Raw genomic sequence first — 27,192 nt, forward strand, 5'->3', positions numbered from 1 at the left:
TACATTTTTAAAGAAAGGGGCATGTGTAAATTATACTGGCTGTCAGACTGGTAAGAGATGTTGCCTGTGAGTAGAAGAATTAAGGAACACATTAAGAGGGAGGAGACAGAATTGGTTGTACTTAAAACATCCAGTAAAGGGGAGACATATTTGAAATATGGGCCAATCTGCCTCAAAAAAATACATAGTGGAAAGCAGAGTGTTACAGTGGAGAGAACTATGAGAACATACACAGAGTAATTAAGATGTTCCTGGCTGCAAGTAAAAGAATAACAATAACTTAAGGAATAAAGACAATTGGTGATTTCACTTAATAAGCCTGGAGGAAGGTAATCAAACTTGCAGTGACTGAACATAGACCTTGTCACTGAGCTAACACTTCATGCTCAAGCTTGCCACTGCATAGTCATAGTACGGCTCTGCTATGTAACTCCAAGCACTTCGTGTCACATACCAGCATCCACAATAGGATGAGAGGGAGGAGGCTCACTTCCCTGCCCATCTCTTGGTCAAAAAGGGAGCTCCTGTTTCAGAAGTTCCTATTTCCCAACAGGTATTCCTTCACCTCTCATTGGCCAATATTGGGTCAGATGGCCACCTCAACTTAAGGAAATCTGAAAAAAAAAATTTGTCTGATTTTCAGTTTCTAATAATGCTCACCCTTCAGAAAGAAAAAGAAAAGGAAAGGTTGTTGAGTAGGAATAATATAGGAGGAGAGAAAAATCCAAAGAGGTAGAATACCCTGTCCAAAGTCCCACATATAATAAGACACATTCCACCATATCTTATTATTTCTGGGTTTCATGCTGCCCTCTGCTTGGATACTAGTCTTTTGATCTGTTGCTTCATTCCCTTGGGCTGATCCTGATAATTTTTATGTTTATTCACTTTTCACTGAGGTGCTTCCAACTAGTGTGATAGTTTGTTTTCTAATTTCGTTTTATAGCCTATGAAATTGAGTGAAATTAGAAGAAAATGTAGTCTCCCTAAAAATATTTACATTGGTAATTAAAATAAAATTTATAATTAGACATAGAGAAAGAATATAGCGAATATATATGCTTATCAAAATCTTAATATCTGGTGTTAACTTCAGAACATTTAAAAATTAACATACAAAAATTAAGCATAAAGTTAAAGTTTTCTTTTAAATATTTCTCAATCACATTTCCACATAGGCAAATGCTAGTTAGAATATGATCTATATCTTGCCAGTCCATTTTTAATGTGTATTTTGCAACATACATTCATACATAGACAAATATATTGTTAATTTGTAAAAGATCATATCATGGCGTACATATCATTTTGCAACTTGAATTTTTACCTAACAGTGTTTTTGAGATCTATTTATGTTGATGCATATAGCCTTTATCTCTCTCTCTCTCTCTCACTCTGTGTATCTATCTAGTGCATGGCATTTCTAGTGCATTATATGACTGTATTGCTGGTTATTTATATTATTTCCTATATTTTGCAATTAAAAATAATATGTATGGTTAATTGTGAGCGTGTATGAGAGTTTCCAAAGAGTGAATATATAGAAGTGAATTCTGGGTCAGACAAAAGCATATGCAGATATTGCTAAGTTCATCTTCATTTTCCCATTCCCCCAATTTATACACATGTATGTGTATATATGTATATACATATATTTTATACATATGAATTAAACTAATGATAATAATAGTGCTTTCTTTACTTAATTGGATCCATTGAAGAAGATCAAAATGATTCCACCACTGTCTTCATATCCCCTCATTAGAGGTGACTACTGACTTGCTGGACCTGAGCAATAGGTGCTTAATCCTTGGTTCATCCTGATCCTTGGTAAAGGTTCAGGTTAAAGGGAATGGATTTTCTGCGAATGATATAGCCAGAATATAACTCTCAGGTACTCCAGCTGTTAGGAAACCAGAGGACGAATTAGGCACAAAGAAGCAAATGTTTTTTTTAAAAATGTCTGCTATATGGGACAAATGTTTTCTTCTTTCTGAAAAACCATCAATTGTTATTCTTCAGTTTCTGAAACAGGGACTTCTACCATATGTTTGAGACAGTGTCTTAGACAGCTAGTTATAGAGACTGCTTCTGCTAAATTCAGTGAGAACATCCACTCAAAATCATGTATAGGATACTTCTTCTGCCTAGAAACACAAGTGGCTGGGGAAGAATTATGTATAGAATTTTAAGAGCATTTCAAGGAAGGACAGACCAGTACTACTGATGGGAGCATGACTTAGAAAGGATTTTGCCTTAAATTTGTATCTTAAAAAATTTTGTAAGCCTACAGTAAGAAAACAAATTACCCAATTTAAAAGGGGGCATAGATCTGAACAGGCACTTGACCAATGAAGATATACAGATGGCAAATAAGCCTATAAAAAGATGGTTAGCATCACATTGTATGTCATTAGGAAAGTGCACATTAAAATAACCATGAGATACTACTATATACTTATGAGAATGGCTAAAATCTAAAACTGACAACACCAAATGTTGGTGAGGATGTGGTGAATAGGAATCCCTATTCATTGCTAGTGGGAATAAAAATGATAAGCTACTTTGGAAGACAGTTTGGCAACATAGTCTTAACATAGGATCTAGCAACTTCATATTTACCTAAAATAAAACTTATGTCCACATAAAAGCCTGCACATAAATTCCATAGCAGCCTTATTCATAATTGTCAAAACTTGGAAGCAGTGAAGATGTTCTTCTATAGTGAATGCATAAACCAGGTACATTCATACAATGAAATATTTTTCAGTGATGAAAAGAAATGAGCTTTCGAACCATAAAAAGACATGAAGGAATCTTAACACACATTGCTAAGTGAAAGAAACCAATCTGAAAAGACTATGCTATATGATTCCTACTATATGACAGTCTGGAAAAAGCAAAACTATGGAGATAGCAAAAAGCTCAATGGTTGCTAAGACAGCAGTACCCCAAATCCCTAGATTTCTATCTGTTTAAAACCCCACTAACTCAGGAATTTGATACTGAAGGAAATTTAAGCATTTATAAATTATGGAGAATATAGTAATTATACAAAATGCAATTAGTCAATAATTAAAACTATTAAATTCATTTATTAGAATAATTAAAACAATTTTAAAAAGAAAAAAGTACCATTATTGTATTCCTATAAAATACACATCTTCTTTCTGACATATACATGGGCAAAAACAACAACAAATAAACTTGATAATGTATGTATTTTCATGGTACATGAAAGTAGTTATGGTGTAAATGGGATGAAAAACATTAAATTTTTCAGATTATAAACACATATATTTTAAAATCAGACATTTATCTTAATATCTGAAATTTGGAAATCACAGAGTGCATTTTTGGATGAAAAGTGAGAGATGTTTCAGAAGAGGAGTTGTGGTTTGCAAATGCCATAAACGTTGATGAGCTTGGCTACCAGGTAGTTGGAATGAGAAATAATTCCAGAGGTGGATGCTAAGTGTTTGGTAGACTGGAAAGGAAAATGATTATATTTCAGATTCTGATAAAATCGGGATCCAAAAATATCTTGGCAGTGTTCTAAAAGAATGAATCAGAAATTAGCAATAAAATTTAATAGGGAAAAACATGTCTGCTAAAACGATCTGGTAGTTTCAAGGTGGGAGAGAGATGAATGAATATCAGAAGCAAATAACAGAAAGTGTTAAGTTTCTAGTTGATGGCAATTTCATTAAAATACAACACTGATGGATTACTGGATAGGCCTAAAATTGATCTAGAACTTTGGTGCTTAGAGAATATTTCACACAAATTTTCCATGTTGGACAAGCCATACTGCTGTCAAGTTTGGGTATGGATCGTTAACAAAGACACAGAAAGATTGAATTTGTCCAAAGATAATAATTTAGAGAATCTAAGATTAAAGTTCATAAAACATAGATGAAAGAAAGAAAAGGGTTTTTTTCTATGATATAGTCTCTGGGAGTAAGCAAGAGCTACCCTTAAATAGTTGAAAACATTTACTCAGGAATGAATCAGGATTGACTTTCTTGGACTGAAGACAGGATTAGAACTTGATGTAGACAGCTGCTTAATAAAGGAAAACTTTATGGACTAATAAAGAAAAGGATGTCTTAGGAGGCAGTGACTTTCCCATCACTTGGCTTTATAAGAAGGGCAGACATTTGGGGGGAGTAATTCATATACTGTATAAGGAATTCATTCTAACTCTGGCCATTCATTAGAATGCTAAAATAAATTACACAGAAGAAAAGTAGAGTGGCAAAATCCAAGGCCAGTGTAGGACTCAAACTTATAACCTGTGAGTTCTTACAACTGGAAAGTTGGGCCAAATTCAGCGATAGGTTTAGTTCCACTTATGTGGCTGATGTGTAGTGATTACATATTACAATACATCAGTTGAATCCAAAAGTATCATTGCCTGTCCCATACAGGCCATAACAATGACAGGAACAAAGACCTCAACAGGAACAGAGTTCACCAGTCAGAGAGAATTCAAAGAAGGAGGCAGTAACAACAGCCATGAAGATGTAGAGTTTCAGTAGGATTAAGAATAGAAATGCAGAGCAGTGAAGTGAACCTTATTATCTAGTTGAATTGCACACAATTACAAGAGAAGCCACCACAATGAGAAGCCCGTGCACCACAATGAAGAGTAGCCCCTGCTCACCACTAGAGAAAGCCTGAGCACAGCAACGAAGACCCAACACAGCCAAAAATATATAAATTTATTTTTTAGAAAAAGAATGCAGTGGAATTATAGCTAATGCAAGATCTTAAACTACAATTAAGTCAAATCTAAGAAACACTAGATTATGACTATTATATGAGTATTTCAGAAATTATAAAATTGCCCTAATGCCACCTTTAGTAAAAGAGGGAAAAATGGGGCTCTATATAGGAAGCAAAAGTTATGCATGAATATTATTTGCATACTAGCTTAAAGGTAGAAAATCATGAAAAAGAAGCTACAAGCAGAGTTTTACAATTACCCTTTTACATGTGAAAATAGTTTCATATTTTTACATGAAGTGAGACTATATGATCATGTGGTATAGATCTAAAGCTGAAAAAGAAACTAATTAAAAAACAAAAGTTGCTCAGTGTTGAGGTTTAATTTTCAAACCAACCACTAAAGTTGAAATTAAACTTTAGAGAAATCCTATTAAACTTTTTGTATGTGCTTAATATTTTTAAGATAAATCGTCTTTATAATTTTGAAGTTATGAATCCATGTAATATACCTTGATGTAAAAAAAATACATGTACATATGTGTTTAAAAATCAGTCTGTTATTTCACAGAATAAAAGAAGAGTTACCTTCATGAGTTTAGGTAAAAAAAAAAATTCTCAATAAGCATAATGATGGATCCTTTTTCTCTGAGAGAAAAAAGTTTTTTTAAGTAGCTGCTGTAATTTTACAGGAAAGTAAGATCTTTTAAAATGATAATTCCAGCTTATTACCACTTGAGCAGCCATTTTATGAGCCAAATGAAAATGTATCTTTATCTTTTATTTCATAAATCCACAGTTGCCAACACTATGCCATACGATTAGATGGAATGCCATTTTATAAATCTTAATTTGTCTTGAGTAATGAAAGCCCGTGACTTCAGCACACAATATCTCCAAAAAACTAAAAATGGAGTGTTGCTAATCTTTTTAATCTGTCCCTCAATTGTCATCTGCCATGTTTTGTTTACTGACATGGAAAACCAATTTGATAATAAATGTTAAGAGAGTACGGTGCGATGTGAATAAGAGATAAAAGGCTTTCTGAATCTTAGATTCACCCAGGGGTAGAAATCTATAAAGTGGCACAATTCCAGCAAAGGAAATGAAAGGCCAAGGAGTTGGGTACCATAAAAAAGCCATAAAATCTGTGGTGCAAGAAAAAAGTAGAGAGAAATTCAATAGTGCAGTTTTACATGTTGGTGATAAATAAAAATGAGAAACAACCACAGAAGTTAGTAAAAGAGACTAACTCTAAATCATCAGATATGGTTGAAGCTACAGTGAGTGAAGACTGGTAAAATCCATAAGAGAACAAGTGTCGAAGGAAAGAACAGGCAGGTCTTTACTTACATATCAGTTTCCAAGTCCAACATTTAATGCTTTTAACTAAGTTGTTCTGCCTTCATGAAACCTGAGATAGAAAATGTGACCTTTAAAGTCTTGAAACAAATACCCATTGTTCTTAGAATAAAATACAGATACATTGCTATGACAAAGGGTGCTACAAACTAGTGAAAGACCTTGAAATTTTAGGTAATTGGATTTGAATGGACACCACATTTGGATTTATGGTACAAAGATGACCTTGGGTTTAAATTTCTTTCATGTGTTGTGAGAACTAGGAGAACAGCTCACCATATAATTCCATAATTCTCTGTTACCCTTTTAAAGAGATGTGAATGTTCTTTGGGGGAAATAAAACTAGGCTACAGGGTCATACATTGCCTTAGGTAGTGCAAGCCATTCATGCTTTTGTTCTCATTCTCTAGATGTTTGCTGGGACATTTTATCTTCAGGTATCCTCCATGCTTTATGCAGTTCATGATGCTTATAAATGCACAGCAGTGTCCACAAATTTAAATTTTGCTCTGCTTGGTTTTGGTTACTGGACTACTAAAACCTACATCCAATACCTACCTAATCCTTTTAATAAAACCTTTTTGTTTGTTTGTTTTGTTGTTGTTGTATTTTCAGTTCTAGTAACTCATCCTCTATCCATGAAAATGGATATGGCAAACTCAGAGGAAATATTTAAAAGATAATTGAATAGAAAAATGGGAAAAGATATACTCCCATAAGAAAGCCTAAGATTAAAATAACTGATGATAACAAGAGTTGGTGAAAATGTGAACTAGTGAAAACTCGAATACCATGCAATTGTGTGGGGGGGTGTAGATTGGTAGAATCACGTTTTGACAACTGTTTGGTGGTATTTAGCAGAGCTGCATTTATGCATACACTCTGACCAACATTTCTATTACTAAGTATAAACCCAGGAAAACCATACCAATGTGCACTAAAAGATATCTGCAGAAAATGCTATGGTAGCACTGATTTTAAGAGCACAAAACATGAAATAACCTACATGTTGATCTAAATCCAATGAAAAGAAGACTAGTTACTTTCTATAATAGAAGACTCTACATCAGTGAAAGTGAGTGAACTACTGCTATATGCCAGAACTTAAAAAAATTTCACAAACATAATACCAAGCAAAATCAACCAGATTCAAAATAAAAAAGGAAGACTACATAAGTCATGGTTCAATTTATATAAATTTCAGAAACAGACAAAACTATTGATGATGATGGAGTCCACTTAGTGGTTACCTTTGAGTTAGAGAAGGACTAATGATGGGGGAGGGACATGAGGGAGTCTTGAATTCTGTTTTATATTATAGGATGTGGCTACCTGGATATTATTAACTGTGTGAAAATTCCCCAAGCTGTATGTACAGTTTTTATCTGTCTTCGTATAACTTAGATAATATGTGTTAAGTATTATACATACACACATAATATACATTAAATACATAAATGTATATTAAATTAAAAGGTGACACTTTTTAAAAGAGAGAATTAAATATCTAGGATACCAGGAGATAAGGATGACAAATTGAATGGCGGTGGTGGTGATGATGATGATGGTGGTGTTGGTGGTAATGTGAAAACTCTCAGTTCTGGTTCTAAAAGATTATATCATACATAAATATTGAGCAGTTTGAATATGAGGCAATTTATACACAGTAGATAAGTGCTTGAAACTCTGATTTTAGGTAGACATGGACTTAAGTATAAGTTTCACCCACTTACCAATTAGGTGATGTTAAGTTCTAGAACTACCATGTAATGTCAGCTCATTCCCAATTTGTAAAACTGAGCTTATAAACATTACTTACTTGATAGTATTAGGGTGAGGATTAATTAGCAGAGCTTTTGTTGATATTAGTACTTATTGCTATCATTATCATCATTGTTGTCTTGTCATCTTGATTTTTCAATGATACTGTTTCTGTAGCAACAATCTAAATCTCACCCTTAGAAATAAGGATTGACTACATAGGTAGATAAGGTTTCAAGTGTCCATATAATGAGATGAATAGAATTTGAAAAAATTTTAAATCTTTTTTTTGACAGTACATTTAAAAAAATTATATCATGAAAAATTTACTTAAGAGCTGAAATTGCAAAAGTTGGGCAGTAAACGTGTTATACCATCCCAGTGACTCTTTTCATTCAACACGTACTTTGTCTGTTTATGTTAAGTGAACATATGATGGCAGCTCAATTCATCATCATTGGCGTGTTTACAACATTTAATAATTTAAAAAGAAGATCCAAAAAAGATCTTTTGGAAAGTTTGCAGATAATTGAGAGCTAGTTTTTAAGAGACAAAGTTTATGATCTGTCAGATATGATCCTTACACTGTATTCAGTGTAAGAAAATAAATGACAAGTGACATAGGAATAGAGACACACTTATCCTTAGAAAACACAGAGAGGAAGTGGATTTGTGAGGAGGTTGCTAATGACTGCAGTCAGTTGCCTGCAAATCATAATGGCTAAGGTCAGCAGTGAAATAATGTTCAAAGTGCTAACCTAGAGAGACTTCAAGTATGAAAGAGCAAAGTTGAAGTGCACTTATCACCTTAGTGGTGCCCATCAAAAGGGACTGTTCTCAGCATGTGACCTGAGCACACCCACTGGCCACAGCCAGCATTTGACGAGTATGAAACAATAGTAATCAAAGAACATTTTGTATTTCACCCTAATGCTCCCTCATTTTCAAAAGTATATTGGTTATTCATGACATTATGATTAGAGAAACTTCTAGTTAAACTTCTGTCTTCCCCAAAACCCTTTTGCAAAGGCAGTGAGCAAGGGTGAATTTAAATTAGCCTTTATTAAACAACATTATATCTGGACTCTGGGGGCTTTCATGTTGCATAAAAGGCCAAAATTGACATATATTCCTTCTTAAAATAATAAACTCTAAAGTTTGTTAACCTTAGCTTCAATTTTAGTGCAGTATTTTACAACATAAAACAAGACTGTAAGAAAATGTCATGCTGCTCAGAAATATGCACCTCAAAAATAAAGTGACCCTTCTAGACTTTTGATGGCATTTTTAGGAAATGTTTAATTTGGTTTATGAGTCAGTTTTCTGAGTTGAAGTGAAACTTAAAGGCTTTTAGAGTTTCTCCGCTTTCAAAAATGGAATGTTTTAAAATACAATACTGATGTATGTATTTACATACATCAGTGAAGCTAAACTTAATATTGGCTCAAATTTAAGGAGGCTATAATTTTATCTTAGTGAGAATGTTACCATCTAAATTAATGTTAATATTAATGCCATTGTGGTAGACTCACTATCTAAAGAGTATTATATGAAGAACCATGTAGGGTTCTAGAATGAAGAATTCCAACCATTCTACTCAGTGTTTGATTACTGTCTGCTATAGCCCTCAGTTGGGGTTGCCCACTGTTTATAAATCCCCAGTGTCAAGGGATTATAAGACATCCTCTACTTTGGGAGTATACATTTGCTGTTAAAAAAAAAAAGAAGGTCTTTCTTACCTTTAGAGAAAGACCTTTAATTCCTACTTTAAGAAAGTGGTTAAGCGCATACTCTTTGGAGTAGCTTATGTAGGTTAAATCAGCTGTGGGCTGGTAAATGATTAACAATCTTAACTGAGTTAAAGCTCTTGGTGAGAGGCTGATTTGTAGCGTCTGTCAACTTTTGTGGCATAAATACTTCCCTCATGGATAACCTTGGGCTATGTACGTGACATTGCTGAGCACAGAATTGGGATGAGGTGTACACAGTCAGTTCCTGGGAGCCATTGGGAGGAGTCTCATGCATACCACTTATTAAATCTCAACTCTACTATCTAGAAACTATGTTATCTGGGGTAAATACTTTTGTGTTTCACTTTTCTCAAGCATGTCTATATCACAGATTGAGAATTAAGTGCTCTGAATCATCCAACACAGAGTAATGCTATCTAAGTGCTCATTGTCATTTTTAATATTCTACTCATCTGCCAATGCCTAAAACAGAATATTTTGGATCCTCCTTCTACTTATGGTCATAGAAATATTTGAATCCAGGTATTATACTCCCTCTAGATCATTCCTTTTGAAATATAAGTCTTATTTAGTTATTTTTAGTTTTCCTAATACATATTTCTGTATACTCTTCACATCTCAAATTGGTCACTCAAAGAAAGATTCTGTATTACAGCTCTTCCCCCTTCATCTTAGATGCCAAAAGTTTTCATGATAATCCAATTTCTTGCTTCTCTTGATGAATGGGCAACAGTCAGCTAGACTGCTTTTAAAATAGAGTAGGCACACAATGTCCAAGACTCTCTAATTTATCTAAAATGCTGGCCACGTAGATTTGTAGTATAGTCTGAAGTCAGGGAGGCTGATTCCTCCATCTCTGGTTTTCTTTCTCAAGATTGCTTTGGCCATTCAGACTCATTCTATGTGGCCACCATCACCCTGATACCAAACCCAGACAAAGATGTCACAAAGAAAGAAAACTACAGGCCAGTATCACTGATGAACATAGATGCAAAAATCCTCAACAAAATACTAACAAACAGAATCCAAGAGCACGTTAAAAGGATCATACACTGTGATCAAGTGGGGTTTACCCCAGGAATGCAAGGATTCTTCAGTATACGCAAGTCAATCAATGTGATACACCATATTAACAAACTGAAGGACAAAAACCATATGATCATCTAAATAGATGCAGAAAAAGCTTTCGACAGAATTCAACACCCATTTATGATTAAAAACGCTCCAGAAAGTGGGCACAGAGGGAACTGACCTCAACATAATAAAGGCCATATATGACAAACCCACAGCCAACATTGTTCTCAATTGTGAAAAATGGAAACCATTTCCACTAAGATCAGGAGCAAGACAAGGTTGCCCACTCTCACCACTGTTATTCAAAATAGTTTTGGAAGTTTTAGTCACAGCAGTCAGAGAAGAAAAAGAAATAAACGGAATCCAAATCGGAAAAGAAGAAATATAGATGTCACTGTTTGCAGATGACATGGTACTATACCTGCAGAATCCTGAAGATGCTACCAGAAAACTACTAGAGCTAATCAATGAATTTGGTAAGGCAGCAGGATACAAAATTAATGCACAGAAATCTTTTACATTCCTATACAGAAAAGATGAAATATCCAAAAGAGAAATTAAGGAAGCACTACCATTTAACATTGCAACAAAAAGAGTAAAATACCTAGGAATAAACCTACCTAAGGAGACAAAAGACCTGTATGCAGAAAACTGTAAGGCACTGATGAAAGAAATTAAAGATGATACAAATGGAGAGATATACCATGTTCTTGGATAGGAAGAATCAACATTGTGAAAATGACTCTACCACTCAAAGCAATCTACACATTCAATGCAATCCCTATCAAACTACCAATGGCATTTTTCACAGAACTAGAACAAAAAATTTCACAATTTGTATGGAAATACAAAAGGTCATGCTTTACTTTTGAATCATCTGTACAAGGAAATTTCTCTCCCAGAAATAATTCTCCTTTCTTCCTTCACAATTATTTTTGTCGGTATTTTCTCAATATTCCTCAAGTTTAGTACAACATGCTAGAAAATAGAGACTGTCTTTTCTTAACCTAAATTTCTGAAAAAAACACAAATACCACAGCTAACACAAGAAGAAATCTGAAGAACTGTGTGTCTATTAAAGAAGTTGTATTTGTAACCAAAATCCTTCCTAGGAAGAAAGAATGAAAGCTTGGATGGCTTCATAGGTGAATTCTATCAGGTATTTAAGGAAGAAATAATAGCAATTCTGCCCAATTCTCCTTTAGAAAATAGAGGAGAAGGGGGACTCTTCCCAACTTTTTATAAAAAATAAGAACAGCATAACAACCCAGGTATTAAAATTTGAAAAGGACATTACAAGGAGAAGAAATGAGAGACTAAAATCCCTCAGGAACACAGAGGCAATCATCTTCAATAATTATCAGTAAATAAATCTAGGAATATATTAAAAATGGATTTATTCCTGGAATGCAAGACTGGATCAACATTAGAAAAATCGAATACTATCAGTCACAAAATCAACAGAATAAAGAAGAAAAATATGATCATCTCAATAGATTCAGAAAAAAAAGGACAAAATTCAAAATCCATTCGTGATAATAATTCTTAGCAACTCAATGTAGAAGGAAAATTTCTCAGTTTGATAAAGGGCATTAGGAAAAACCTACAATTAACATCATGATGAAATAAAACCCCTGAAGTGTTTGGGAAAAAATGCTGTTACAAATAATTCCAAGTGTATTTCCAAAGCTGGATGAAAATTAGATAAGCAGAGCTAAAGAAATTGATCAGTTAAAATAATTAATGCATACCTGGACAAATATTTACATAGTTAAGTAAGACAATGTTCTGCATATGTTTAGGCAAAATAAATAAGGAAACTACAGCTGGCCTCAGACTTCTCCTCTGAAACACTTACATTCAGAAGGCAGTAAAGAAACCGCCTAGAGTTTCGTCGAAGGAGTTGAATCGGCATTAAATAAGGCATTCTTTCTGTTCAAGTTTAGGGGAAAAGAGAATATTTTTTGAAATATGTCATACTTGTAAATAGTGCCAGTATAAGAATAAGAACTGCTTTAAAAAGAACAGTAGAGCAATTTAATGTAGGAAGGATATCTTGGCTTGATTTGGGGCTTGAGTTTACATTAGAAAATATTTACTTATAACTAAATCTGGATAGGAGTGTCATTTATATAGCATTACCATATTTGCAAGCATAAAGGTCATTTTTGCATAATAACTGCACTTAAGCTTTAGCATCAGACACTTGTCATTTAGATATGGCTCCTGTGTGGATTTGCTGAATTACTTCTATCTTTTTACTTGGGTACCAAAAATAAGCATATCAGCTGGGGGTAGTTTTGATGAGGGTTGTATTCTCAGTAAGCATATGTATGCATTTCTTCCAAAAAATGATTCATCATTTTGTTGACTTGAGAAGACCTACATTGTTTATTCCAGTTATTTAAACTCATGACAATATAGCTAACTAGTTTCTCCCTACTGGTCTCTTATTCTCTAACATCCCTCAGACGTCCCTCCTATTCTCTAACATGGCCTTCAGAAGCCTTCAGTGATACCTCATCAGAGAACTATACTCAGTATCCTGTGATAAACCATAATGGAAAAGAATATGGAAAAGAATATGTGTGTGTGTGTATGTGTGTGTGTGTGTGTGTGTGTGTGTGTGTGTATATATATATATATATATATATATGAGTCACTTTCCTGTACAGCAGAAATTAAACACAACATTGTAAGTCAACTATACTTCAATAAAATAAAATTTTAAAATATTGGTAATGGCACCTCATCTTTCATTTGTATAATATGTATTTTTATAACAGACAAAACACGAGTTCTTTTAGGAAAATTTATGAAATATCAAAAATGTAGAAAAAAGAGCAAACGTAAAAACATACAGCCTAGCATCCAGAAAAGAACAAAATTTGCATTAGGCCTTTTCTAATTGCCTGCTTCTATCCCCAACCCTCACCCCACATGAATAGGTGAATCTCTTTCCCTGTGTTCCTAAAGCATCACTTGTAGGGGTTCGCCAAACCACTTGTCACACAGTACTGCCATTCTCCTTTCTGTTTACTCATGATTCTGCCCCACGAGACGGTTTTTTATAAAAAGTGGATTCCTTACTTACCTCTCTATCTTTAGCGTCTCGCACTGCTTCTGAAGTGGAGTGGACACTCCAGTTCCCATATCTCCTTTCCTATTCATTCCCTCAGCAAACATTTCCTGTCTGCACTTCTTCCAAGGAAGAGTGAAATGTAATCACAGTTCATTTAAGGCAAAGTTATCAGACCTGTCTATGTGGAAGGCCCCAGCATTGCTGAGTGGACTGATGGAGAGACTTTGTGTCTGGTCAGCTCACTCCTCTGCAAGCCTTTTTCCAGCCCCAAAAGGAGTCAGGTACTTGATATTCTAGCTGACGCTGAGATTTTTTTAAAAATCCATGTAAGGAAGCATTCTGCTCTTGGAAGGAAAATCAGTGTTTTACAAAAATCCTCATTAAATGAAGCCAACCACTTCTGTTACTAACCAACAATATGCTTTGAGCTAGGCCATTTCCCATTGCTGGATCTCATTTTTCTCATTTGTGAAAGAAAAAGGGTTGAAGTAAGCATCTTCTAATCCCCATTGAGCACTAACTCCCTATGGTATAGGGCAAGTAAATTGCCTGCACAATATATACATGATTACTTCTTTCATAGTTAGAGATATATGTTGTAATAAAAATTAACTTGCCTCTGTGTTATAGTTTCTCCCACCCTACTTTTTAAATTCTCTGGAGTTTACAAATATGACCAGAGCTACATTTCCTTTTTACCATCACAGAATCACTATAAAGTAAGATGGAGAGCTTTTTAATCGATTCATGTTTCCATTTTCTCAGCAATCACACATGGAGCACCTACTGTGTACCAGGCACTATATTAGACACTGAAATTACAAAGGTAATGGAAGGTCAAGGGAGTGAGCTCCATATAATAGATGCTGAAATCAGATGATTAGCTAGGACTGGAATCTATGAGTACCAAACCTGATCTCTTTTTTTAAGTCAACCAACAAATTGAACCATTGTTCCATGAAACTCTGAAGCCCCTCTCATTTCTTGGTCTGCTTTGGAAGTCAAAATTAAAACAAAACAAAACAAAACAAAAAACTGGGTATTTTTAAAGATGGTACTTAGCCAGAAATACATGTACTTGTCTTAAAATTAGCTTGGAAACTGGCTTTACTCCCCAGTTGCCAAAAGAGCCTCATAGCAGGAATGTGACCGCAGCAAGAGAGATATTGAGTATGTGTGAGTGAAATTACTGGGGGATTGATGTGAAACAGCTGTTTGATTAAGGAGCCAAACTTTTAAGTAAAAAATAGAATTAATGGGATAGTTAACCTAGTAGAAAAGAAATGGAAAATGAAATATGTAACAGGTTTGATTTTTCTTTTGTAAATACTGGAAAATGAATATGTTACATTTGGTGCAAGAACATCATACCAGTGCTGTCAGCAAGGGCATGGATTCTGCCTGTCTTCTGCTCCAGGAAGAAAGAGAACAGGATTGAGTTTTGCCCCATCTTTTTTTTTCACCTCCACTTACTCTTTCTTGCCTTTTCATACCATTCCATCCTATCCTATCTCTTCTATTCACATTTCATTTCATAAAATGAGCCTTGAGAACCTATTATTCCCAGACCTTGTTGAGACATGTAGAACAGATATGGAATATTAAATTCGAAGAAGACCCTGCTTTCAAGAAGGTTATGATCTATAGGGGAGATAAGGCATACACATATGTGCAACCTGGATATAACTATGTTTCCTCATGGCCCGGGCTTTGTTGACTATACCTACCCAAAAAATCTTGATCTAAAAAGTAGACGTCACTACAAATATTTTAAATAAATGTAACATCTAAAAAGTTATTATAATTAGTACAAGATTTCTTTCTTGAAAACTGGTGAGAGTATATGCACTGGGATGAGGAAGATTTATGCTCAGTACCCAGAAAAAAAACAAGTTCTCTATAATTTTTCTAGTAAATCTCTCTCTCTCTCTCTCTCTCTCTCTCTCTCTCTCTCTCTCTCTCTCTCTCTCCAATCCTTTATGCTCCCTTCCTTAGCACTCCGCTCATTAATTTCTTATATTTTTCTTTCATTCTGGTTTTGGTGAATAGGAGCTATTTTCCCACTTACCAGCCATATCAAGTTGTTCTTGGATTCTTGGATCAGCAAACACCTTAAAACTCCAGCTCCCTATCATTCCTTGCTTCTGAAGGAGTCAGTGATCTAGGACACGGCATTATTCTCTCTTTGCTTTTTCTGTGAGAATTTGCATATAATTCCCAATGAATAAAATGCTCTATCTTATTTCTTCCTACCTTTTATTCTATTTCTATTTCAATAGAAATCATGAAGGAAGAGATCATGAATGACAGCAGCTGCTAATGGTTCCTAGTGAAAATCACCTTGGAGATTAGAGTAGACCCTGAAAGGGGCAAGGGGATGATAGAAAGGGGAGTTTGTCAGTGCTTACTTTTTATACTATGGAGACCTTATTGAATTCTATAGGGAACTGCTATTGGATAATATAACCCTGCATGTTACTTTCTGGGAATAGTCTTCACCACTGCAGAAAATCATATATGTGAGGTATATGTGGAGAGAGAGAGAGAAAGAAGGAGAATCTTGACAGTATCTAAACTCATTACACATGTCCCTAACGCCCAACCATTCCTGTCCATCCATGCTGTGGAACAAATCCATTTCAACACAAAAAGTTTCCCATTTCTGCTAAAGAGAGTACACTATGGCTTTCTGTCACTTTCAATTCAAAAGTTTTGAACTATTTTGAAATCTTACAGCGATCCCGGTAGGATAGCATTTCATCTTAATTTTACAGAGGGTGAAATTGAGGCTGAGAGAAATGGAAAATTACAAATAGTTTGGAAAGATACATTCTGAGGATGGTGTGTGTATTTATGTATATGATATGTGTAGAATCTGTTCAAGTAAAATACATCTTTCTGTAGTCTGGGGTGTGTCTCTGTATCTGTGTGTGTGTGTGTGTGTGTGTGTGTGTGTGTGTATGTGTCTGCATTTCTATATGATTGCATCTCTGTGTCCCTTGTGTGTGTTTGTGTATGCATTTGATGTGTGTGTTTATGCATGTGTGATGAAAAGGTAAGAAAGAAAAATGAGAAGGGGAGGGAATGAGGGGAAACTTGTAACAGAAGAAATAAATGCTATGTGCAAAATAATGTAAATCTCGTGCTTGACAAAAAGAAAAAAAAATCACAAAAATCTGTAAGTCATTGTAAAGGTGTTAGTGATGGATGTCCTTATTTTCCAGACCACTTGATCTTTCTGTTATTTCTTTCTATGCATCTTTCAAGTACCCAGTAATCTGAAAAAATAGATGATAGACTCACTTCTCTCTGTCCCTGCTGACAACTGAAGACAGCTCTCAACAAGATGGTAGTGTCAGCTCCTCCAAATTATTCTAAAAATACTGCCAGGATATCAGCTTTTCCCTGAACTGCCTTGTTATCATAATGCAATTATGTAACTTTCTAATCTTTCTGTCAGTGCAGTAGTCAGGAGGCAGGAGAAAAGAAAATACTGCAAACCAGAAGGACTGAACATCTAAAGTGGAGGTGACTGATTAACCAGTGCTTCTGCATTAATATCAATCTATTAGCTACTGGCATTTGAACCAATAACTTCTTAAGGTTCCCAGGCTTGTGAGCGGTTTTATATTCAACAAATTCTCTTTAACACCCACAAATGTTACAACCTACCTAAGCCAGCTTTCTCTCCCCTTATTCCCTGCTCTAATCGTCCTAAATGTATCCAGGGACAGATGATGTAGCCACATATTCAGTGGGTACCTGAAGTTTGTCCAGGAAATGAGCAATGGATGGGATGACATGGAACCTACAAAGAGACACTTTCCCTGGCTTAATGTCATCCCCGTGCAGAAGGAATTGAACTGTTCATGGAAATCTGCCTATCGTTCTGTGTGGATACATTTTTTTCCATTAATGGAACTAAAAATTGAAAGCAAAACCACTTGAAGTATAAAATCATAGGATTTTAAAGCTATAAGGGGCTGACAAAACACTGTTGCTTTTGCTTCAATTTTACAGATGAGAGAAATGAGGGTCTCAGTAGTTAAGGGAGGTGGGGGTGATATGCTGAAGATAAAATGAAGTACATTTATGCAGAAGGCTATCTCTAAGTGGTGGATTCAAAATCATTTTGACTTTTCTTTTTATCTGCATTTCTTAAATTTGCTAAAATGAGCATGCGTCACTTTCTAAATAAAAAGTACTGTTACTTACGTAAGATGAGTTTTGGCATCAGCCAGATCTGAGTGTGAGTCCTAATTCTGCTGTTAAATACTGGATGTCTTTGCCAGGTTATTTAACCTCTCTGATGCTTGGTATTATCTCCATTTTATAAATAAAAGCACTTGTATCTGTTTTGCAAGGGTGGTAGGAGGATTTGACAGAATAAAATACCAAGATAAATAGCACATGACTTAACTCCCCTCTTCCCTAACTACTTTCATCAAGACACACACGACCCTTAAATATCTGTAGTGCTTACTCTCTCCCTCTAAAGACAGTGAAAGTGTCTTTTGGGGTTAAATAACACACTGTATGGTTTTCACTTCCTGTTTGGTCTTCCAATTCCCTCTTACAATCAGAGAGCTTGTTCGAAATCCCCTGGACCACACAAGTTCAGGCAACACCTGAGAATGATGATGTTTTCCATCAATAAGACAAATCCCCAGTTAAATTGGACTTGGTAATGGCATTGAAGGCCAGCAGAATCCTTTTGCTATTAAGAACTGTATCTTCCTCTGCACAGATGTGGGACATGGGGGCCCAAGGCACAGGTCTTCTGGGACAGTTATTGTGACATAAGTAATAATAAGGATGATAATAAAAATAGCTACCATTTAAGACTCCCTGGCAGTCCAGTGGTTAAGGCTCTGTGCTCCCAATGCAGGGGGCACGGGTTTGATCCCTGATCGGGGAACTAAGATCCTGCGTGCCACATGGTGTGGGCTAAACAATTTTTAAAAATTAAAAATAGGCAACATTTTTTCATCACTTAACATGTGTTAGATGCTATGCAGGGTACCTTAAAAATATCAGGGTGTTGAATGCTCCAAATGAGCCTCTGAAACAGTTACTATAATCTTTGATAAACTGAGCATTAGGGAGTAAAGTGAATAATTCAACGTTACACAGCTATTAATTGTTGGATCTGGGAATGGGCCTGAGAGGCCAGACTCCAGATACTGTGCTCTTAACCACCAAGTTTAACATTGACCTTGTTCACTATGATTGAAAGCGGGGACAAGAATGGGGGCATAAGTCTGAACATGACTTAAAACATGACAACAGAGAAAAAAGAATATGGACAATTAGAGTGTAATGTTAATATGGAAGAAAAAAGCAGAGGGACCCCATTCTCATCATTCATTAATTTATTCATTTTTTCACTTTGTAACTACTTACTTTTAAAAATAATTTTATTATTTATTTTTAAATTTTCGGCTGCATCGGGTCTTTGTTGCTGCGCGCAGGCTTTCTCTAGTGGCAGTGAGTGGGAGCTACTCTTCATTGCAGTGCGCAGGCTTCTCATTGCAGTGGCTTCTCTTGTTGTGAAGCACGGGCTTTAGGCGCGAGGGCTCGGTAGTTGTGGCTCGTTGGCTCTAGAGTGCATGGACTTCAGTAGTTGTGGTGCACGGGCTTAGCTGCTCCGCGGCATGTGGAATCTTCCTGGACTAGGGCTTGAACCTGTGTTCCCTCTGCATTGGCAGGCAGATTCTTAACCACTGGGTCACCAGGGGAGTCCCTGTAACTACTTATTGAATGCCTCCTGGTCACCAGGCCTACATCTAAGAATTGGAGACATTATGAAAAATAAGACAAGGGCTGTAATAAGAGGGGCTGTAATAACCCCTTAGCGTTAACCCCTTAGGATTTTCTTGCTGGTGTCAGAAGAGAAATATCTAATATATTTAAACTAAAGTTCAAATAATATTTTACTTAATTTTCTCAATGACCAAATGAAGTATACAGAGTTGTCCTCATTTTGTAGATGAAACTCTAAGGTGCTAAAAGATTTGCCAGTTGACTAGGCTGCAACTTTAAGAGCTGTGTTCTCAACTACTCATCTGTGCTGCCTCCTGGAGAACGTTAGAACAAGAACACCAAGGTCTGTGCGCTGGCTTCATTACTGTCTGGTTTAGTGATGCTGGCATTGCACCCTCTCCCTCTCTCTCTCTATCCTTTTGTGTAACGTGGAGAAATAACTACCTATACCACACATACAGCACACAGTGGACATTTCACTGGATTCCCACTGTAGCCCTTCTAAATTAACACTTGTACATCTCACTCTCATGAGAGCGCTTGCACTGTACATTGTCATCATCATGTCAAAGATGAGGAAACTGAAGCTCAGAGATCTTTGTGGCCTGCCTGGTGTCACAGAGTCAGTGAGCAGGAGAGTCCAAATTCAAACCCTACCAGTGTGATTCCCAAGCTCATCCTCTGCTTTGCATCTACTGTCACCATCATTTTTTAATCCTTTTGTTTAATGCAGGAGCCCTGACATTTTTAACTAAAACGAAAAAAAAAAAAACAAACCAGAACGTTGTTCACTGGGTTGGTGTTTTTATACCAGAGCCATGCTGAATTAAGGAAAATGAGTGCCTGTGTGTTCACAGAGGCAAATTGTAGAGGCAGGCTTGGATGGAAGTGCATTCGAGAATTAAGACTTAATTTGACCGTGTAATGGTCTGTGGATAGATTAGTGATCAAATGATGCTCTGGGCTCCCTGTTCAAGTACTGTGTACCTTTTCTTTTTAACATCTACTTCCCTAGCCCAGTGTGGTAATTCCTGGGTAACCCTTAGATAATTCATAGGAATTTTTCTCAGTATAAACCCATTGAAAGATACTGTAAACAAAAAAAAGTTATAAAGTGTAAGGAAGTAAATAAAAGTTATCCTAAACTCTAGCACCAGAGCCACTATCCAGCAGTGTGTTTGTTAGTGGCCATTTCTGGGTATATTTTCCCCTGCCAATACGCATGCAGAGAAGAGATGGAGAACAGATTACTTTACAAAAACAGGATGCCTACAACTTAGTAACATTTTGGGGACTGACTTGAACATTGCTAGATCGGGATTCCAGTCTTAAATCTGGTTCTGATATCGAGATTCTAGTCTTAAAACTGGTTATTAATCGTTAATAGGCATCATTAACCTATTTAAACAGCCTCATTAATTTGTTAGTTATTAATCAATAATAAGGCACCTAAATTAGCATTTCTTATCATAAGTTTCATGGTTTATTAAAGGAAAGGCTCATTCTTTTGCCCAGAATTTATACTTTCTCATGCAATGTGAAGGAAAGCATGGAGCAGGAGGGGAAGGGTTTATATAATATCAGATCCTGAAGCAGAGGAGCTGAAATTTTTTGACAACTTCTAGCTCTAACGTTCTGTGCATCTGTGGCTTCATATTAATTCATTTATTGCCAAATCATTTATTATTATTTTAAATAAATTATTTATTTTTAGCTGCATTGGGTCTTCGATGCTGCTTTCTCCAGTTGTGGTGAACGGGGATTACTCTTCATTGCAGTGCGTGAGCTTCTCATTGTGGTGGCTTCTCTTGTTGTGGAGCATGCGCTCCAGGCACGTGGGCTTCAGTAGCTGTGGCACGTAGGCTCAGTAGTTGTGGCGCATGGGCTTAGTTGCTGTGTGGCATGTGGGATCTTCCCAGACCAGGGCTCAAACCTGTGTCCCCTGCATTGGCTGGCAGATTCTTAACCACTGCGCCACCAGGGAAGTCCCAAAAGTCCTGGGCTTTTTAACAGGCTCCTGATAATCTGTCACCTGGGGGAAAAGAAAAAAAAATAAGGTGACAGTTTATTCTGTGAAAACTCCTAGGGCAGATAAGAGATTTACCTTTTATTTTTCCCTTTCCACAAATAGAATTTCTGCATTTAGGATATGGCAATTTCTTTTTTGAATACCTTTTGGGAAAGTGCACATGATTTGAAAGTCCTATGAATAATAATTAAAAAAAAAAAACCCTGAAGCTTCACTTAATTATTGTATTCTCTTCCCTTTGAGGTGCGGAACTAATGGATTAAAATTGATGTTGAAAAATATATAGATCCTGTTGCTCAAGATTCTATAGTCACCTGGGAAGTTCTCTATATTGACTCAATTAGGCTTATCTATATCACCTAAACGGAATCACTTTAAAATACAGCCTCATGTCTGAAAATAATACAAGTGCCATGTTTTGCCCTGATTCTATTAATATATATTTGTTCCCATCTTCAAGGATTTGCTGATCCTCAGTTGGCCCTGACATTACCCTTTCAAAACCATCATTGGTCTTCTAAGCCCAAAGACCCACTCAGTCAATCCACTCTGTGTTAGGGCTCAAACAAGCTGCTGGCATTCTCTTCCCCTCCTTAGTCAAAGTAGCCGTTTCCATCCCAGTGCTGTGAAACATGGACCAGAACAATGTAACCATTATTACCCATTGGGCAGGGGCCCTGATAGTGATCAAGTTGCAAACAAGCAGGGTTTGATCTTGCTTATTCTCTTCTGAAGCTTTCTTCCCCCTGCCCCTTTGTGTCTAAGATTGTAAACTAAGTCAAATTTCAATAATTGTTGAGTTGAAGATCCAGAATACTGTTAAGATGATAAGGAATAAGTTTCTGTCTCTCCTATGATGGCCTTACAACTAGCTTCCAAGTAGCGAAACTCTGCACTTTCTGCCCTGTGAGGTGTGAGGAGTAACTAGTACCTATATCACTATTATTTCCTGTTGTAAAGCCCAGAGAATGCCAAATATCTGCCTACTCAACATATTCTGAGTTTCACTGCTTAGCATGGGTTTCAGAATAAAATAGTTTCTCTCTCTCCCCCTACCCCTCTTTCTCAACCCACACAAACACATACACATACCAGTAGGAATGTCATACTGCTGCCTTGGTTTCTAGAACATTTTGCTCCTTTTCTTACTCATTCTTTCAATCTCTTATTCCATTCAAATAAATAAGATTTATTCACTGCCTTCTGTATCCTAGGGAAACCACAATGAAAGAAAGATGCAGAACCAAACCTCACAGAATGTGAAGATCTTGCTGTTTCCTCCTTTTGCTATTACCATGTATGTCTCTTTTTCTGGCTTCCTTTATAACACTTCTGTCCGCCTTTTCCCTTCTGAGAGTTCCTGCCCTGAGCAGGGCTGCAGTGCCCAAGTATCATACATCTCTAGACATTCCTGTTTGTAAGTGTTTTCCATCAGTTGTGGTTACAATGTGTGATATACACATAGATTTTTGAAGGATTAGAGATAATTGGAAGAGAAAGTGAAGAGCAGTTGAAGCCTATGGCCATTCAAAATATGTGAACATTGTGTTCAAAAATGTTATTGTTTAAAAGAAAATCAAGATCAAAGAACTCAAATCCCTGACCCACTCGCCCACTCCCACCTTTAGTCCTGAATGGTGATAACGGCAGAATATGACATGCTTTCAGACTTCTAACAAAATGTACTCCAAATAGATTAAAATGTACAAATAAAAAAATAGATACCGTGAAAAATGTTAATGTCTTCAGTACTAAATGAAGTCATGGGTCAGAACCAAAGACCCTGGGAGTACATTTTGAGGATCATCTTGTAGTTAAATTTTAGTTTAACAAAAAGCAACTGGTCATTGTATGAAAGACAGTAAGTAATAAGAGACACAAAGCTAGAAACAGAATTGATAAAAGAGTGTAACAGACCAAAAGTATAAGAATTTCCTAAACCTCTCTGTCCCTGAGGTCTTGTTCTTTGATGTGTATCTAAGTCATTTTTTTCTTAATGACTAAATCACTCTTTGGTCACAGACCAGAAAACCAGCACTAGGAAGTATTCATCAGGGAGACACAAAATAATGCAGTTTGGGAATGGCATTTTTTATCTTATTTTTGAAAAAAGAAACTATCTTAAACTATCCATCTGGGACACAAAAAATATCTATCTACCATTATCAAAATTGATTTACTTAAGAGCCATTTAACAAGATTCATTAATTTAAAGAGATTAAAAACAGTCTGTATTAAAGGACATTTTGACAGAAGAAATAGGTTATAATAAAAGCTGAAAATCAGCAGTCTTTCTTTTTATCAAAGACGATGCAGAACTCTTAGCAAAATCTTCTTCATTCAAAGTGAAGTTCAATATCTGATTCAATTAATAGCAGTCTTTAAACAGAAAATAAAGAAAGTTTGCAATAGGTCAAAGTACTGAATGTACTACTGACAAGAGCACAAAGTGTTCAGTATTTTCCTAGGGAGACATCTAAAATGAGATGGAAAGGAAGAAAATGGAGGGGTAAAATCACACATATTTAACAATAGTAGAAGAAACTTGGCCTAGAGAAAAAGCTAACTTTTAACAGACTGAAAACCAGCTTGCCTATTCCTAGTTACCTTTGAGGCAGCAATTGTTGATGTAATCAGCGGGAGCATCATTTTCTCTCTGAGACTTGTATCTTGAGAGTATATTATTGAAATACACTCCTTAAAAATTATATTTATTTTTTTCTCTTAGATAGCATATATTTTATACATTAATACAAAGATATGTACTAAATACTCCAAATGACTGCCTATGTGGAAGAGAGTGATTTTGGAATAGGTATGCATAGAAATAAATACATGAAATTTTTAAAGGAAATATATAAAAATATGCTCCTGTATACTCATCCGAAATACATACATGCATATGTGCATACAACTGAAGAGTTGAAGTGTGTGCATCCTTAGGAATCTGATTGAATAACTTTGACCACAGAAGAAACAAAGTTAGAAGGCACTGTATTAGCTGGGTCCTCTGGGAAGCAGGTGCTGAGATGGAGTTGGGAAAACACAAGGTTTTTTGATTGGTAATGCTTTCAAAAGATAAAAGAAAATGGAAGTGGGATTGAACAGGGAAAGCTCCAAACCATGGTGTGCACCCTTTCCTGTGAGAAGGAAGACCAACAAAAGCAGGATTGGACAGGGAGAATCTCCAACTGCAATGTAGATTTAGAACTTCCTCAGGGAATCCAAAGGGGAGATCCAAAGCAAAGATTTCCCATGAGGTGAGCCCAAGGTTGCATGGAAATAGCCAAGTCCTGGTACCTCTGCTGGGGTCAGCCATTGGTGAGAGCTGCCCAGGAAGAGCATGGTTATGGCAAGAAAGCTGATGTGGAGCCTGAAGGCAGTAGCAGCTGGAGGCAGGTAGCAAACTGCAGTCCTTGCCTGGAACAGAAAGTTCTTCCTTGAAGGGAGATCTGAGCAGAACATTTCCATAGCTACCACTGCAGACATTCTACCCTCTAGGTCCATACTATTTTACTCCTTTGACTATGAAGAATATTTTAGTGGGGGAAGACACCCTTACTGTATTCTCTTATTTTCTTAATAAAAAACTGAATCCCAGCCAGATTAAATGACTTGGACAGAATCTCAGATCATTTGTTAGAATACTCAGGACTAGACTCCTTTAAGCCATTTTAAGGTCATTTTCCACTTAATCACACTTCCTTCTTTCTCAGAAAAATAAAATGTGTTTGACACTCATGAGACACTTTCTTTAAGTACTGTGTTTTAACTAGGCCTACTGTCCTAATCCCTTTATCATTTCCTTTATTTACTGTATCTTGACACTAAACCACTTGCTGGAAACTTTTCCCATATTAATGTGTTTTTTTTCCTGTGTTAAAATTGCTGTTTTAATGTTAAATGTCTGCAAAGGGAAATTAATATTCAAACAGCGAAGAACGTATTTAAAGAAAGCTTCTTGACTCATACTCTATTCTTTTCCTCAGAGATTAATAATTTTGACCATTTCTGCTTTTAATTCTTTTGGTGGTTCCAACACAATTGTAAAATAATGGTCTATTCCTCTATTTCTCATTATACTTGACTATAAACTATGAAATACAGTGAATTTATCTGTCTTTAAAATATACATCACCTCCACGTTGCTATTGTTTGGAATGTACAAATAATTTTAAGTGATAAAATATTACAACTTCCTTATCTCTCAGCTACAGAGAATACACCTTGTTTCCCTACGATGTAACCTTTAAACCTTTTCTTCACTTCTTCCTTGTTTTGCCTCCCTCTGTCAGTTATACCATCTTTTTTTTTTTTTTTTTTTTTTTTTTTTTTTGTGGTACGCGGGCCTCTTACTGCTGTGGCCTCTCCTGTTGCGGAGCACAGGCTCTGGACGCACAGGCTCAGTGGCCATGGCTCACGGGCCCAGCCGTTCCGCGGCATGTGGGATCCTCCCGGACCGGGGCACAAAGCCGTGTCCCCTGCATCGGCAGGCGGACTCCCAACCACTGCGTCACCAGGGAATCCCCATCATTTTTAATATTATGGTTTTTGATGTTTACATTCTCTGCCACAATCTAGAGCAATTGTCACCTTCCCTCTGAATTTTAAAAACAAACATACCAAAGAAGAAGACAATATAAACTTATGTTTCTAATTTTGTGATGTTCAAATGAGAAGGTTCGGAATGTCAAGGTCAAATTATTCTCTTAGTACTCACCAGGTAAACAATTATGTAATATTTTATTTTGATTTATATAAGTATTACAGAATACTTATATGCATATTTTTCTTTTCTATGGTTCTTTTTTCCCTCTATGGGCAGAAAGATATAAATATAGATGTATATACATTTATTCAGTTACATTACATATAATATATATTACCATCTTCAAAAAAATCACTCAGTTTATATATGTGTATATCTTTTATGAAATAATTTGGTTTATTCATTATTACTATTTCATAAATACCTTTTTTGGATCCATCTCCTAAAGCTAAAGAAACAAAAGCAAAAGTAAACAAATGGGACCTAATTAAACTTACAAGCTTTTGCGCAGCAAAAGAAACCATGGGCAGAAAGGGAAGACAACCTATTGAATGGGAGCAGATATTTGCAAATGATATGACTGATAAAGGGTTAATATCCAACATATATAAACAGCTCATACAACTCAAAATCAAACAGCTAATTAAAAAATGGGCTGAAGAACTGAATAGACATTTTTACAAAGAGAGGCAGATGGCTAACAGGCATATGAAAAGTTTCTCAGTATCACTATCATCAGGGAAATGCAAATCCAAACCACAATGAGGTATCACCTCACACCAGTCAGAATGGCTATCATCAGAAAGAACACAGGTAACAAATGTTGGCAAGGATTTGGAGAAAAGGGAACCTTTTTACACTGTTGGTGGGAATGTAAATTGATGGCAGCCACTGTGGAAAACAGTATGGAGGTTTCTCAAAAAACTAAAAATAGAAGTACCATATGACCCAGCAATTCCACTCCTATGTATATATCCAAAAAACCAGAAACACTAATTCAAAAAGATACATGCACCCCAGTGTTCATAGCATTATTTACAATTGCCAAGGTATGTAAGCAACCTAAGTGTCCATCAACAGATGCAGGTAAAAA

Source organism: Kogia breviceps, chromosome 18, assembly GCF_026419965.1.
Source record: "Kogia breviceps isolate mKogBre1 chromosome 18, mKogBre1 haplotype 1, whole genome shotgun sequence".
NCBI classification, from domain to species: Eukaryota; Metazoa; Chordata; class Mammalia; order Artiodactyla; family Physeteridae; genus Kogia; species Kogia breviceps.